This window comes from Ambystoma mexicanum, chromosome 6q (genome assembly GCF_040938575.1).
Source record: "Ambystoma mexicanum isolate Mex_15411 chromosome 6q, UKY_AmexF1_1, whole genome shotgun sequence".
Lineage (NCBI taxonomy): Eukaryota > Metazoa > Chordata > Amphibia > Caudata > Ambystomatidae > Ambystoma > Ambystoma mexicanum.
This window is the reverse complement of record NC_090937.1, coordinates 1,193,090,583-1,193,104,518: the sequence shown is the minus strand read 5'-3', so window position 1 is coordinate 1,193,104,518 and position 13,936 is coordinate 1,193,090,583.

Sequence of the window (13,936 nt, the reverse complement as noted above, 5' to 3'; positions counted from 1 at the left end):
CTACACACATACAAAAAAGAAATACTAACATTTAAAAGTACATCCACTGAAGTACCAAAACATGTGTGTGTTTGTTGCTGAAGTGGCACAAAAACTGTCGACATAACAATCAAAATAGAAGACAATGAAGATTCAAAATGGTTTGAATTAACTTTCAACCTTATAGCAGAAAACAAATACAAAATTACTGCCCCCTTAATACTTTTCAGTTACTGCACTGCAAAACATGACAAAAACCAAACTCCTTCACGTGTTATCACAAATAACTTGGAATTATTCCCACTACCAAAATCCCTGCAACAACTCAATTTATATGAGAGCATCATAATTCAAACAGTGCACCCATTTCAAGCAATAATATGCCTTCAACCAAAAACAACAAAAATACATCCCTTTGAATTAATCAAAGGCATACGTGGCCAAGTAGTTTATTTTCCATTAGATCTGAAAGAAAATGTACACACTCTGGGAGTGCAACGCCCAATAGATCAATCTTTAATTGTCTTAGTAAATGGTGTACCTACAAAAGACAAAAAGAATTGGCAACAACTCGGGGACTTACATAAAGTTAGACAAGCCTTGCAATATCTAAAAGACAATAATGAATACTACAAAGATATTAACAATGAAGAAAACCTGAGGGAAACCACTGAAATAATTGAAGAGTCACCAGAAACTGGTAAATTTCAACTTCTAGATCCTGCTACAGCATCCAATATTTTTGACCATTATACAATTCATCCATTGCACTCTAAAGACTCCATAGATGATGCATTGGAAACGTACGAAATGTGACAAACCAAAGGATCACCAATCAGCATATGGGAAAAAAGTATAGAAGCACATGCTTTTCCTCTACTCTTTCCTACTGGGAAAAGAGGAAGGTATGATGATAGAACCACTCAGATAACAGCATCAGAATACCGCTCTTTACAAATGTATTCTGAAGATCCCAGATTTAGACAAAATGTGGAATACATATTCCACCTAATCTTTGAAAGTGAATTAGCAACTCTATGCTACGGAGTTGCACACACATTGAAATCAGGTACCCATTTTTAAAATATGTCAGCTACACAATTACTACAAAAAGTACAAGAAAAAGATGAGATTCTACAATCAAGCATTACAAATCTGTTAGCAAACATGTGTGGTACAAAAAATACTGGTTCCGAGTTCACGGAGATATACATTGTATGATAAGAAACCTTGGCCCACCCACATGCTTTTGTGGATTAAAGATGCTCCTAAATTTGCTCAAGACTTTGATGCCCCTGTTTTACAGTTTATCAAAAAATATGTCACTTGTGAAATTCCTTCACAAACAACAAATAGTGACCTTCATGCACAAATTTTACAATTTCAAAGACACAAATGTGGGAAATATTGCCATCGCAAATATAAAAACAAAGGGAAATACCAAATGCCGTTTTGGTTTCCCTAGACCAATTACAGCAACAGGTCAAGTAAACAACTTCATATCTTCAATTAGACATAGTGTCAAAGGTAAATCACCTAAGAGCACATATTACATAAAAAGAACAGAAGAAGCAAAATATATCAATGATTACAATGCAATCATTGCCCTCTTATGGAATGCAAACATAGATGTGCAGACAATTCCACTGCAGTTGCATGATATGTTACAGCCTACTTAACCAAAGCAGAAAAAACAGAGCTTCAAGACCTCAGGGATGACCTATTATCTGACAAAACACTGTCACAGAAATTGTACAGTTTAGGGATAAAAATGCTCTCCCATAGAGAATGTGGCTCCTAGGAAGCTGCAGACCGTTTAACCGGTACTGCTTTGTATGGAAAATCTGAAAATATAGTATGGCTAAGTCATGGTCATGCTAAATCTAGAAATTTAAATCTAGAAAAAGAGTTCTCAAATCATATGAGGACATAGAAACAATAGCCAATAATGATCCCAACAGCCAAGATATTTTGAAAAACAATTTACTAGACACATACTACCCAAACAGGAGTACTACTTTGGAAACCATGTGTGTAGCCCAAAACTTCACATGTAAAAATAATAGAAAACCAGATGAAAACAAAGGTAGATAGCGAGTGACAAATTGTCAAGGCAGCTTAGTGAAACTTACCAAATGAAGCTTAATTAATCATATCAAATTGTCATTAAAAACTCCTCAACATAAAGAACTATATTACATGTCCCTGCTACAACTTTTTAAACCATGGAGAAAAGAAGAAGTGTTACTAGATATCTATGGGCCTCATTACGACCCAGGCGCTGGACCATGGTGCTATTAGCACCATGGTCCATGCCGGTCTCCGGCATGGTGGATGGCGGAATTACCATCCCCATCACAAGGTTGGCGGGGGCGGTAATTCCCCATTCACCATTTGCCCTTCCCCATTCCCATTTTGCCCCATAGGGCATAATGGGGATGGGGAAGGCGCTAATTACGGCGCCGTAAATTACGGTTGCCGTAATTAGCTCCAAGGTCCCTTAGCGGGTTGGATTTTAACGCCTGCAAAAAGCAGGCGTTAAAATACAACCCGCTAAGGGACCTTGTAATCAGGCGCTAATGGTTTAATGACACCGACGCTCTTTACGGCGCCGTTAAACCATTAGCGCCAGGGTCGTAATGAGGCCCTATGACTCCTATGAAGACGCTTTCAAAGCAAATGAAAGCACTATAACACATGTAAACGTTACACAGTACAAAACAATTTTACACAATGAACAGAAACACAAAGAAGAACTCCAGGCCCAACTAGATGAGGACACTCCCGACAGTAGTCAACCTTCTGTACCACTAATAGCAAATGAGGCAGAATTAGCTATGACTGAAGTAGAAAACACCGGTGTCAGGTCAAAATGTCGAAAACATTTGGTCGAATTACAAAAATGTCGAAAAAAGAATGTTGCATTTTTTTTTGAATGCTTTATTTTTTTATTTACATGTTTTTTTGGCTTCTGCAAGTAAAAAAAGTTTTAAAACAGAAAGAAAATGTAAAAAAGGGATGTTGGGGGACCCCCCCATTTCGAACCAAAAACAAAGACATTCGAAAAAGAAATGTTGACATTATTTTTTCGACATTTTGACTTTGACTTTTGTTTGGATAACTTGTTGAAAGTCGAAAATCATACAAGGTAACTTATCATCTTTGTTATCAAAGAAGTTAACATTATATTTTGCAACTATCATCCCATGTTTATTGCATATGTTGTTATGAACAAGGAATCTACTACTGAAGCAGTGGAGATGGAGGAGACACATGGACCACAGGTATACAACTAGGACTGATAGTCATCATTATCATCCATTGGACTTGCATTGTTCCGGTCATGGTTTGTAAAGTTCTTCTACTTGTAATTGTATTCATATTTCTTGCCACAGAAGAGATTTGCAGTTGTTTAAAACTTTGTATAAATGTTACAGAGGGGGAATGAACTAGTCAGAACAAGATTGACTATATCAAACCACACTTGGAAAAACAGGTTAAATACGATCCTGGCGTTTAAATTTTTTGCGAAGTGGTTATTTGAAATGTGTTTCATTGGTATTAGATAATAAGGTTATATTCATATGTTATGTAAGTGAGAAAGAAAGGAGCTTTTTTTCTTAATGTATTAGCGGCCTAGGAAGAAGATGAGCAGGAAGACTCAGACCACACTGCTTACAAAGGATGTCGCTTGCCAAACCGATGTCGCTTGGGAGCAACTAATGTTTGAGGTTGCAAATGATCGTCCCAAGGTTCATAATTGGGATGCCAATGTCCAGTGGCTATAATTTCAAATGAATATCAACAGTGAGTTTTGGAAAGTAAGAGGGATCATTTTTACAGCACACAATGTCCACTGCATCAGACCGACAACACAGAAGATGCTTGATCATTACTTGCCGATACTCTCACCCAATCCACACCTTCAAAACAATTTAAATCAAAGAAAAAAATAATGTTCCCTGTTTCCTCAATACATTCTGAAAATCCTGAAATATCACAGATTGAAATTTCAGTGCCATCTTCGTAATTAATCAGTGACTATGTGCATGACCCCAAATTCACCAGGGGTCGTCTGGAGGACTAATCTACTACCATAAAATCTGAAACCACTATATTGCAGGATGAATGGCTATTGAGGGAACCACAGTAATTGTATATGACAGCTGCCTGCTACATATAATACAAATGATTCCATGCAACCATTGGATATGTAGGAGGATTTGTGGGGAACCATTGGTGAAGTTTACTTGAGCAGTCAAAGGCACCAATCTGAAGATCAAGGTGTTACACTTTTTCATGGTCCGCACAACCCATTCTTGGAAAAGTACCAGCTGGAATTTGACTTTGTTCTTCTGCTCTGTTGTTTAGTGGTTCAAGGTTTAGTAAGATATCAAGTTTCTGTACATTCGTGGGTCTTGAGTTCCTTGCTAAAACTGCACATCACAAATACAGAGACAATTCTTGTTCCCTGTTAATAGTCAGGCCTAGAATCTCACACAGATAGTCATGTACAATGCTCTGGCAGGCAAAGGGGTCAGGCTTGCTGGTTATGGACCATGCAACAGTCCTGGACTTTTCACCATGTACTGCACTTGGCACTTCAAGGAGTTTGACACACACAAAATACTGAGTTCTTTAGTGGTGCAAGTTGTCAGAATATACATCCTCTGTTGCCATGGAGAAATATGGTTTCATTAAATCCATTTAACTTCTCCAATCTAGGGGTTTGTAAACAGAATTGATAGCCACTGACAGGCATGTTGGAATAGCAAAGGTCATGTGAGAGAAGTTCCCATACATAAAGCATCAATTTGATGTATGCCATGTTTCCAAGTCAATATCCCAAACAAATCACAGCTGCTGGCAAAAAAGGGGGTAAGAAGAATGATGAAAATGGTCACTGTCCATCAGCAAGCATCCTGGTCAGAGACTTGTGAGGGTTCTGTCCAGATTGTTGTTGAAAATGGCGTTCAGTGCTCCATCATTGTTCCACCATACACTCATGGGAGGACAACAAACATTTTCACAAGTGTGTAAATGGACCTTTGAGTCAAGAGCATGAACTTAAAAAAAAGTGGTTGGCGCAAGACTCCCCTCCTCACATAGCCCATCAAAAGATTGAGTGAAAAAAAATGCATACCAGAGATTTGAAAGGCCTAACCGAATAATTCTGGTGATATTTTTGGTGGGGATAATATATAGGGATACCATAATTACCACACTGGTGATTTGATGGTTTTTCATAATATGTGCCTAAAGTACAGTTTTCATTTCAGCACAGATGGTATGGAGGCTAGAACAAGGCTAGCAGTATTTTCTCACAGGGAGGACAATGGTAGAGAACAAGCAAGAACAGGAGGTGTTGTGGCATGCATTGTTACACAATGGCGTTTACAATAATAAAAAAGCACTGGGTGGCTGTGCTGATCATCCAATTGCACGGATTGAGAACAGATTATGTTTCTAGGGATCACTCAATGTCACAGAACATTTGTTTTTATAATGTGTGTCTAAATAACTAAAGAAGATGTGTTTCCCACAATGAAATATACATACATAAATATGTGAATCTTACACCACATACACAATGGACAACTTTAAAGGTTTGGCCTGGGGGACTAGTACAATTATCTGGAATGTGGTGCTGTGTCATAAAATGAACAATCCAGCATCACCAACCTTCATAAAAACTAAGCAAAACAAGGGGGGGTTCTGGGAGTCCCTCTACCGGCACAAACACAGCCCATTGACCTGTTCGTGGGTGGATGGCCCCGGGAACAGTCTCAACCAAGTCTTTAGCTCAATATATATATATATATATTCAGTGAAAAAAACTTTGTTAAAGGGACATTATTGTTCCAAGTAAAACCGAAAACCCCCTGAAATTCGCCAGTCATGGTAAACTAAGCAACCATCACATGTCTGGCTCCCTCTTTTTTCCTTTACTAAGATATGTAGGCCAGTACAAGTCAGGAACTAAACATTCAAAAAGTACTATATTTATAGAGTTATACCTCAAATATATTTTTACAGTAATTCACTTGGAGTTCACTCACAGCATATGAAACATATACATAGGGGAAAACACAGACTTGGAAGACAGCAATGCTTTCTATGTATGAAGATGATCAGTAAGGTTATCAACACTTTTTCAGAGTTCTGCTGTTTTTTTATTACTTTACTTTAACTGGATATGCTCATATTTGTATACATTGTACTCACACTACGTTCCTTAGGGTCCAGTCACGTTATGTGATAGTTATACATAGGATAGTTCTAGCTTTGAAGCAGAGCAATCATTTCTGTGCATGAAGATAATCAGTTAGATTATGAAGATTGTCTGGTAATACTGCTGTGTATTGTTTACTTCATTTTGCCTGTATATGCTCATATTTGTATGTGTTGTTGTCTGTTTGTGTTTTGTTTGCAATAATGTAATTATGGAGTAAGTGGGTTTTATTAGGTACTTATTAAATGTTTCACAGTATGAAAAACTCTAATAAGAAAACATTTATCATTTTACTATTCAACATGGCAAGATTATTAATATTGCACCACCATCATATATGCTGCACACAATGCCTACGTTTCTACATGAGTAGCTTAGTATACTGGAATGAACTTCATAATAGAATGCTATTTGTATGAATGCATTGCTTAATGCACTACGTACCTCATGACATTTATTCCAATGATCCTTGACACTTTTTTATCAACATTACAATAAGAATCCCTTACAGACTTTTCACGAAAAATAAATGCACATGTGATGTCATCAGTGATGTCATCAATGACATTTGTGATGTCATCTTTGATGTCTGTAGTCTTAGCAGTGCACAGTGGTGGCACGAGTTATGGTTGCTTAGGTTACCCTAACTGGCGAATTTCAGGGAGTTTTCTGTTTTACTTGTCAACACTCTCCAAAAACTCAGGGGGTATCTTACAATGTTATATCAGCCAAAAAAAAACAGTAAACATGTTCAAAAAGAAGCACATAAATAAATGACATTCAATAATAAATAAAAAGTGAAACTGTATATAAGACAGTAACAGTCCAATTTCATAGCATATGCAAAATAGTGGAATATACCAAAACACAACAAATATGCCTCTAACAGAAATACCTCACAGAAATTCCACAGCACAAATCAACAGGACACCTATGCAGCAGTAACACCAACACTTAGCAAGAAACTACTGAGTACACTACATTTATTGTATATATAAACTTTCTGTATTACGTACACTAAAACTATTTTTTTTTTTACCCAGAAATGTCTAGTACGTTGGAATGGCTGGAAGAAAATGTTCCTCGAGAAGAAATGAGTGAAGATAGTGATACTAATGGTAGACACTACACTTCTCTATAGAAGCCAACTAATAACCATTACTTTATGTGTACTTAACACATTTTAAACAGACCATACAGACATTAAACATAATATACCAAGGGAGACATTAGAAGATCCTCTGAAACGAATGGAGCTAAAAATTGATCTGTTAATGAAAAATGTCATTCTTGTAATAAACTTTGTGGAGGATTGTATAAAAGAAAAAATCAGCAATCACTGTCCCACATGTACGTGTAGCCCCTCTCCATGTCCCACCCAACTATCCGCAAAAACTCCCCAGCAAGAAAAATGTTACAATGAGACTTCACTCCCTTCCTCCCCAACCATCCATCATCTCCAAACCCCTAATTCCCCTGTTTTTGTATCTGTTTCTGCGTCCCCCTCTCTTACATCATTTGTTTTACTTTTATACAATAATAAAATATTAAGTGTGTTGTTAGTATATTCATCTGTGTGTTATTTTTTTTAAAAAGCCAGTTAGGGTGTCCGCAGACAGTAACCTGTTCGAATTGGCCTTAGTCAAAATGGAGGTGTTCGCAGAAAACTAAAGACGTCTGCATGTTCGTAGCTATACAAAATAAAGTTTCCTAAGAATATCCCCCTGTTCGCATTGTCCGTAACCAGAACAAATATGTCCGTAGAACACAAAGCCCTTCCGCCTGTCCGCAAAGTTGTGATGCACATTTGTTTTCTTTGGGGACCTGAACACTGTCCGTAGAACACCCATGCGCATGCGTAGCACACCTTTGCCCCTATGAACATCGTGCCTGTCCGCAACTGATTACTGCACGTGTGTCACATTTTTTATTAGTTCGGGGACTGGAACACTGTTCGTAGAACACCCACACGGATGCTTAGACCCGATCCCCCGCATTTGGTTTCCTATTGACAGCCGTCCCATTCACCAAAGTGTCCGGGACGTCATCATATAACCACACACGCGAACACTGTCCAGGGCCCCAGACACCTAAAAAGTGTTTTTCAAACCAAAGTATTTTCCTGGGAAAGTTCACCCTTGCACATGTCCCACACTATGTCGCTGGCGATCTGCATACTTTATGGAATTTTTTGAGCTCTTTCTTGGTGTTCGAAGTGTCCTGGGACAGCACATTGAAAAATCAGAGCACCGGAAATTAAAATTTAAATAGTGTGCCCCATTTACCCTTTGATATTGGCTCTGAAAGGAGCCTTTTTTTGGGGGGGTTTGCAGATGCTTCAGAAACACCTTTTATTTTGTATTTTTTTTGTGTTTTTCCTTATTTTTCTCCAAAAATCTTCACAAAATTGCTTCTCCAAAGCAACCCTTAGGTTCCAAAACAGGATGGCTTTCCCCAAAAAAGATAACGACATGCCATCTTCCTTAAATTAATCAACATTACCAGAGTCAATGTTGTCTTTGTTGCAAGACAACATGCCAGCTCTAGTCATAAAAATAAACATACCTCGGTTGACTAAGCACCTAGCAACATTTTGCTGAGGACAAAACACAGAACTATTGTCCCATATTGCCCTAGGTGTCAAACCAGAAAAAATAACCTTGGCATTTGGAAGTACTTTCATGACTGCCTGAACCAAGTTTTCCAGATCTTGCAACAAAGTAGGGGCACTGACGTAGCCCAAATGCAAAGCACCACCGTGTAGGACAACTACATGTGGACTAATAAGCCTAGCCATATCCTGACAAACTACTAGAATTGCCTGCAAATTCAAATCAGGCACAGTGCTCCACACCACCTCCACTCCTTTTGTGTCAAAATGGTAAGCCACATTTCTAGATTTAGCATACTGCTGCAAACCATTCACAATCATATCTCCAACCACCAACACCCTAACTGTCTGCACCTCTGCCATCTTCACTACACACAGCCTCTCTCAATATGAAGCAGAACCTCAACACCTGATTGGTTAATCCCCAAAATACACTCCCACTTCATGCTCGGAATGCCTGGGTGTGGCTTGCCCTGTCTGTGAACAGCCATGCTGTCCCCGGAGCGCATAAGCAACACTGGGGAAGCCCTTCTACCCTTTCCACTTCACTCTCTGCACCATTCCCTCATTGGATACTGTTAAGCAGTCACACAACCATACACCAATCACATGCAAGACCGTTACATCTTACTCCATCATCACAATTCAGCTCTTTAGATGTACTGATGATCACTCCGAGTACAATTGTGCTGTGACTGCAAAGCACCTACAGTAACTACTAGTAAACTATATAACAATTCTACTTACAGATCCATGCACATCCACATGCATAAGCACAAAGTACAGGTATGTATATGTTTTGCACAGTACATCCGTACATGCCAACATTCCGATCCACTTGGGAGAGACATTTCCTCCAAAAAATCGGGAGACAACATTTATGTCATATGAATGCATTGGCCAATGGTGTATTTTCGGCTGCAGAACGTGAAAAATAACAATATTTTTCACAGAAAAATAGAGTCTCCCGCCGAAATCGGGAGGATTAGCATGTATGCTACATCATACATGCCAATATTCCGATCACCCTGGGAGGAACATTTCCTTCGAAAAATCAGGAGACATTTGTGTCATAAGAATGCATTGGGCAAAGGTGTATTTTCGGCGGGGAACATGAAAAATAACAATATTTTTCAAGGAAAAATCGGGAGCCTCCCACCGAAATCAGGAGGATTGGCATGTATGCAACATGTACATCTCTTCTATAAATACATATAAACAGAGTAACTACCACTTACCCTGTGTAACCTGTAAAACAAGCTTACTGTCATTTCTCTCATGTTCTATGATCAAGTGTCACTTACGAAGTTGTCTGCTCTCTAAATTTTTATTTACCCATATTATTAACTACAATGTGCACACTGTTATTATCGTCATTCATTCTATCATTTCTATAACCACTGCCAAGTATTTAACCACATTTCAACCATGATAGCATTTAATGCATTATAGTGCATAAGAGGTACATACAATTTCCTTTCTATACATTATGCATATTTCACATACATTCTATCATTTCAACTTCCTTTACAAATGACTATATTAGTAATGAACCACACCACACACAGCTATCTAACAAAGTATCATTTCATGTTAAATGATGGGAGAAATAACAGTATAATTATGGAAAAAGGCTTTTTAGTGTGTTCTTAATTACACACAGCCAGGATGAGTACTTGCATCTTTATTGATGCACACAGATAGCCAATATCATATGAAAGGCTCCCAGCCTAAACAAAAACCACTGCCTCTACAACTGTTCTTCCAATCTACACAGTTCTCTCATTCCAGCTGGTTGCCCATTCCATTCTAGATTTCCCCCCTTCCCTTCCGTCTGCAACACAAGCACCATGCGCTTCCTTGCAACCCTTACTTTCTTTCAGACTCTCCCATGTCCAAGCACCACAGGATCACCCACTACTTGTTAATCATCTACTAAGTAATAAGCTACTGACCCCATCAAATCCTTTGGATGTATTTCCCACACCTTCCCAAATACATACTTTGCATACATTTCCATACAGTTCCTGCCATGTACCCTGTAAAAATAGCAAACAAAGCATACAATTATTTCTTATATCTCCTAATATCCAATAACACTGCCTTACAAAGTCAAGTGTGCTCTAAGCGCTTACTATTGTACTCATTTCTAAAGCACATTCAACTAACAGATTTTAAATAAAATATACAGAATGCACATAGGCAAAGAAAAGTGCATGTACATGCTATGCACGGTTATCATAAACCACTAATACTGCAAAAACAAATAACTCAATGTCTCTATTAACAACAATGCTATTAACACACATATTTACTAACTTCTTTCTTTAAAAATTGCAGTGAAGACCACTGTCCTGAAAAGCAGCAAAGTCTGAAGTATGAAGAAGAACTCAGAAGAAACCTACTCTTTCGATGCAAGATAGTAGGTGCAATACTGCCATAATGTTCTAACTGTCACTCAAACACTGTAGAATTCTAGTACTTTAGAACAAATATATTAACCCTGCACTATTAGTGCTTCCCCTCCCCAGCTAAATACTTTCTGTTGCAATCTGAACAACAGTATGGTAACACACAAATACAAGAATAGCCTTCCCAACCTGATGTAGCAGCCCATTGCACAATCACACACCTCTACATACATCCTTACCATCATACTCAGACACTCATGCACAAAGCACACATACACTGCACAAGATCCCAACTCACAGACCCCAAAGAAGGCCTACCAAAAACAACTCCATAGAAAGCAACACAAAAGTAAATTAAATCAAACTAAAACTCTCCAAAATAAGCATCCGCCTCAAGCAGATGTTGTAGAAAAAGATCAAACAAAACAGCTAATACAGTCATTAAGCAAAACAAAACAAGCTTCCAGTATAGAAACTTTGCCTCCTCTCAAAATGTAAAACTAAATAGAAAGTGATTAACAAGACTGCAGCTACCACTAGTGCTAACACTGCACCTATATATCTTGATGTAGCAGCAAGTAAGCATACAAAAACATTCTTTTACAAAAAATGTTCTGCCACAGAGTCCTTCAGAACGTTATAAAAACAGGAGAGAAATCACACAAATACCGAAGTTTAAAAGTACATCTGCGGAAGTACCCAACAATTTGTGTGTATTTTGCCGCAGGATTTTTTGTAAAAATTGCAAAAACTGTAGACATAACGTACAAAATAGAAGACAATGAAGATTCCAAATGGTTCCGAATAGCTCTCTATCTTAGCAGGAAACAAATACGTAATTACTGACCCCTTAATACTTTGCAGTTACTGCACTGCAAAATGTGACAACAACCAAACACCTTCACGTGCTATCACAAATACCAAAACCCCTGCAACAACTCAATTTATATGAGAGCATCATAATTCAAACAGTGCACCTAGTTCAAGCAATACTACACCTTCAACCAAAAACAGCAAAACTACCTCCCTCTGAATTAGTGAGAGGCATTTGTGGCAAAGTAGTTTATTTGCCATTAGATCTCAAAGAAAATGTACACACTCTGGTAGTGCAATGTCCAGTAGATCAATCTTTAATTATCTTAGTAAATGGTGTACCTACAAAAGACAAAAATAATGTGGCAACAACTTGTGGATTTACATAATGTTAGACAGGGCCTGCAATATCTAAAAGACAACACTGAAAACTACAGAGAAATTAATATTGAAGGTAAAAGATAAATCATTAATAGCCAACTTTGTACAAATGTGTGCTGGCTTGCAAACAAATACTCAGATAGGGTCCTCAACATCACAGCCATAGGGGTCAAGATCAAGCATTTACGAAAGAGGGCACATAGTTTCCACTGTTAGATTGCATAGAGCGAGGTTAGACCCGGTTCATATCTAATCAAGGATACTGGAATGCATTGAGGAAGCTGTAGAATTTGTTTCCAATATTTTGATCCCCATCGGTCAAAAATACATGACGGAAGGACTCTCAGTTTCTAAACCATATAATACTGTAGGTGTAACTTTTGACTACCAATACAAAATAGCTGGAATTAAGGAAAATGTACCATATCTATGCATTATAATTATGGTTTGAGATATTGCTGTTGTCAATTTACACTCAATAAAAGCCAAGTGGTCCGTAGATTTCATCGACCCCTCAAAGACAATGCCCAAATAGGTGTAATTCGATACAACCTCTAACCTAATTTTATTAATTGACCACAGTCTTATTTTATGTCCTGTCTTGGTTGGGCTGTACGGGACGATCTGGGTTTTAGTTGTGTTTTAGTTGTGTTAATTTTCAGCTCATTTTCATTGATGTAATTCTCAAACGCTGATATTAGCTAATCGATATTAGTAGTATATCGTCAGCATGCATTAAGGCCTTAATAGATATGCCATTAATTGTAGGTGAATCTGAAGAGACTGATTTAAATACCTTTTTATCATTGTGGATAAAGTAATTAAGTATTGCCGAGGCCAGCAAACAACCCTGCTTAAGTCCACGCAATGTAGCTATGGAGGTAGAAAGCAGCCCATTTAGGTTGAGGCAGATACGGATGGATGCATTTGATTGAAAGCTATATATGATGTCACAGAGTGATGACAGACATTTATCTCGCATGAGTTTATTCATCGACAACACTCTTGATACTGAGTAAAATGCTGAGTGTAGATCCAAAAAAAGGTAAACATACCTCTTGTTTAACATGTTGACATTGAGCTTTTAGAGCATTTAGACATAGCAAATGTATAGCCGTCCCCATACCTGCCACAAACCCTGATTGCTCTGAGGCATGATGGTTATTTGTGAGCGTCCAGATGTTAAAATCTCTCAGCAAAAATGTTGCAAAAGTTTTCCCTGGTATATCTAGGAGGGCTATTGGCTATAATTTGATGGTAAAGATTGATCACCTTTCTTAAATATTGGTACTATAAGGGAAGTTTGCCATGACAAAGGTAAGATCTTCTTCTTTAGAATTTGTTGTAACAGAGTATTCAGGATTTTTGCCCATAAATATGGGTTAGCCTTTAACATGATGTTATTTATACCATCCGGGCCGGCTGCCCGAGAGCAACTAGCCTTTTTGATCAAATAAATGATGGTATCTATGGGACAATGAAGTATCCAGTCGGACTTGGTTTGTATTG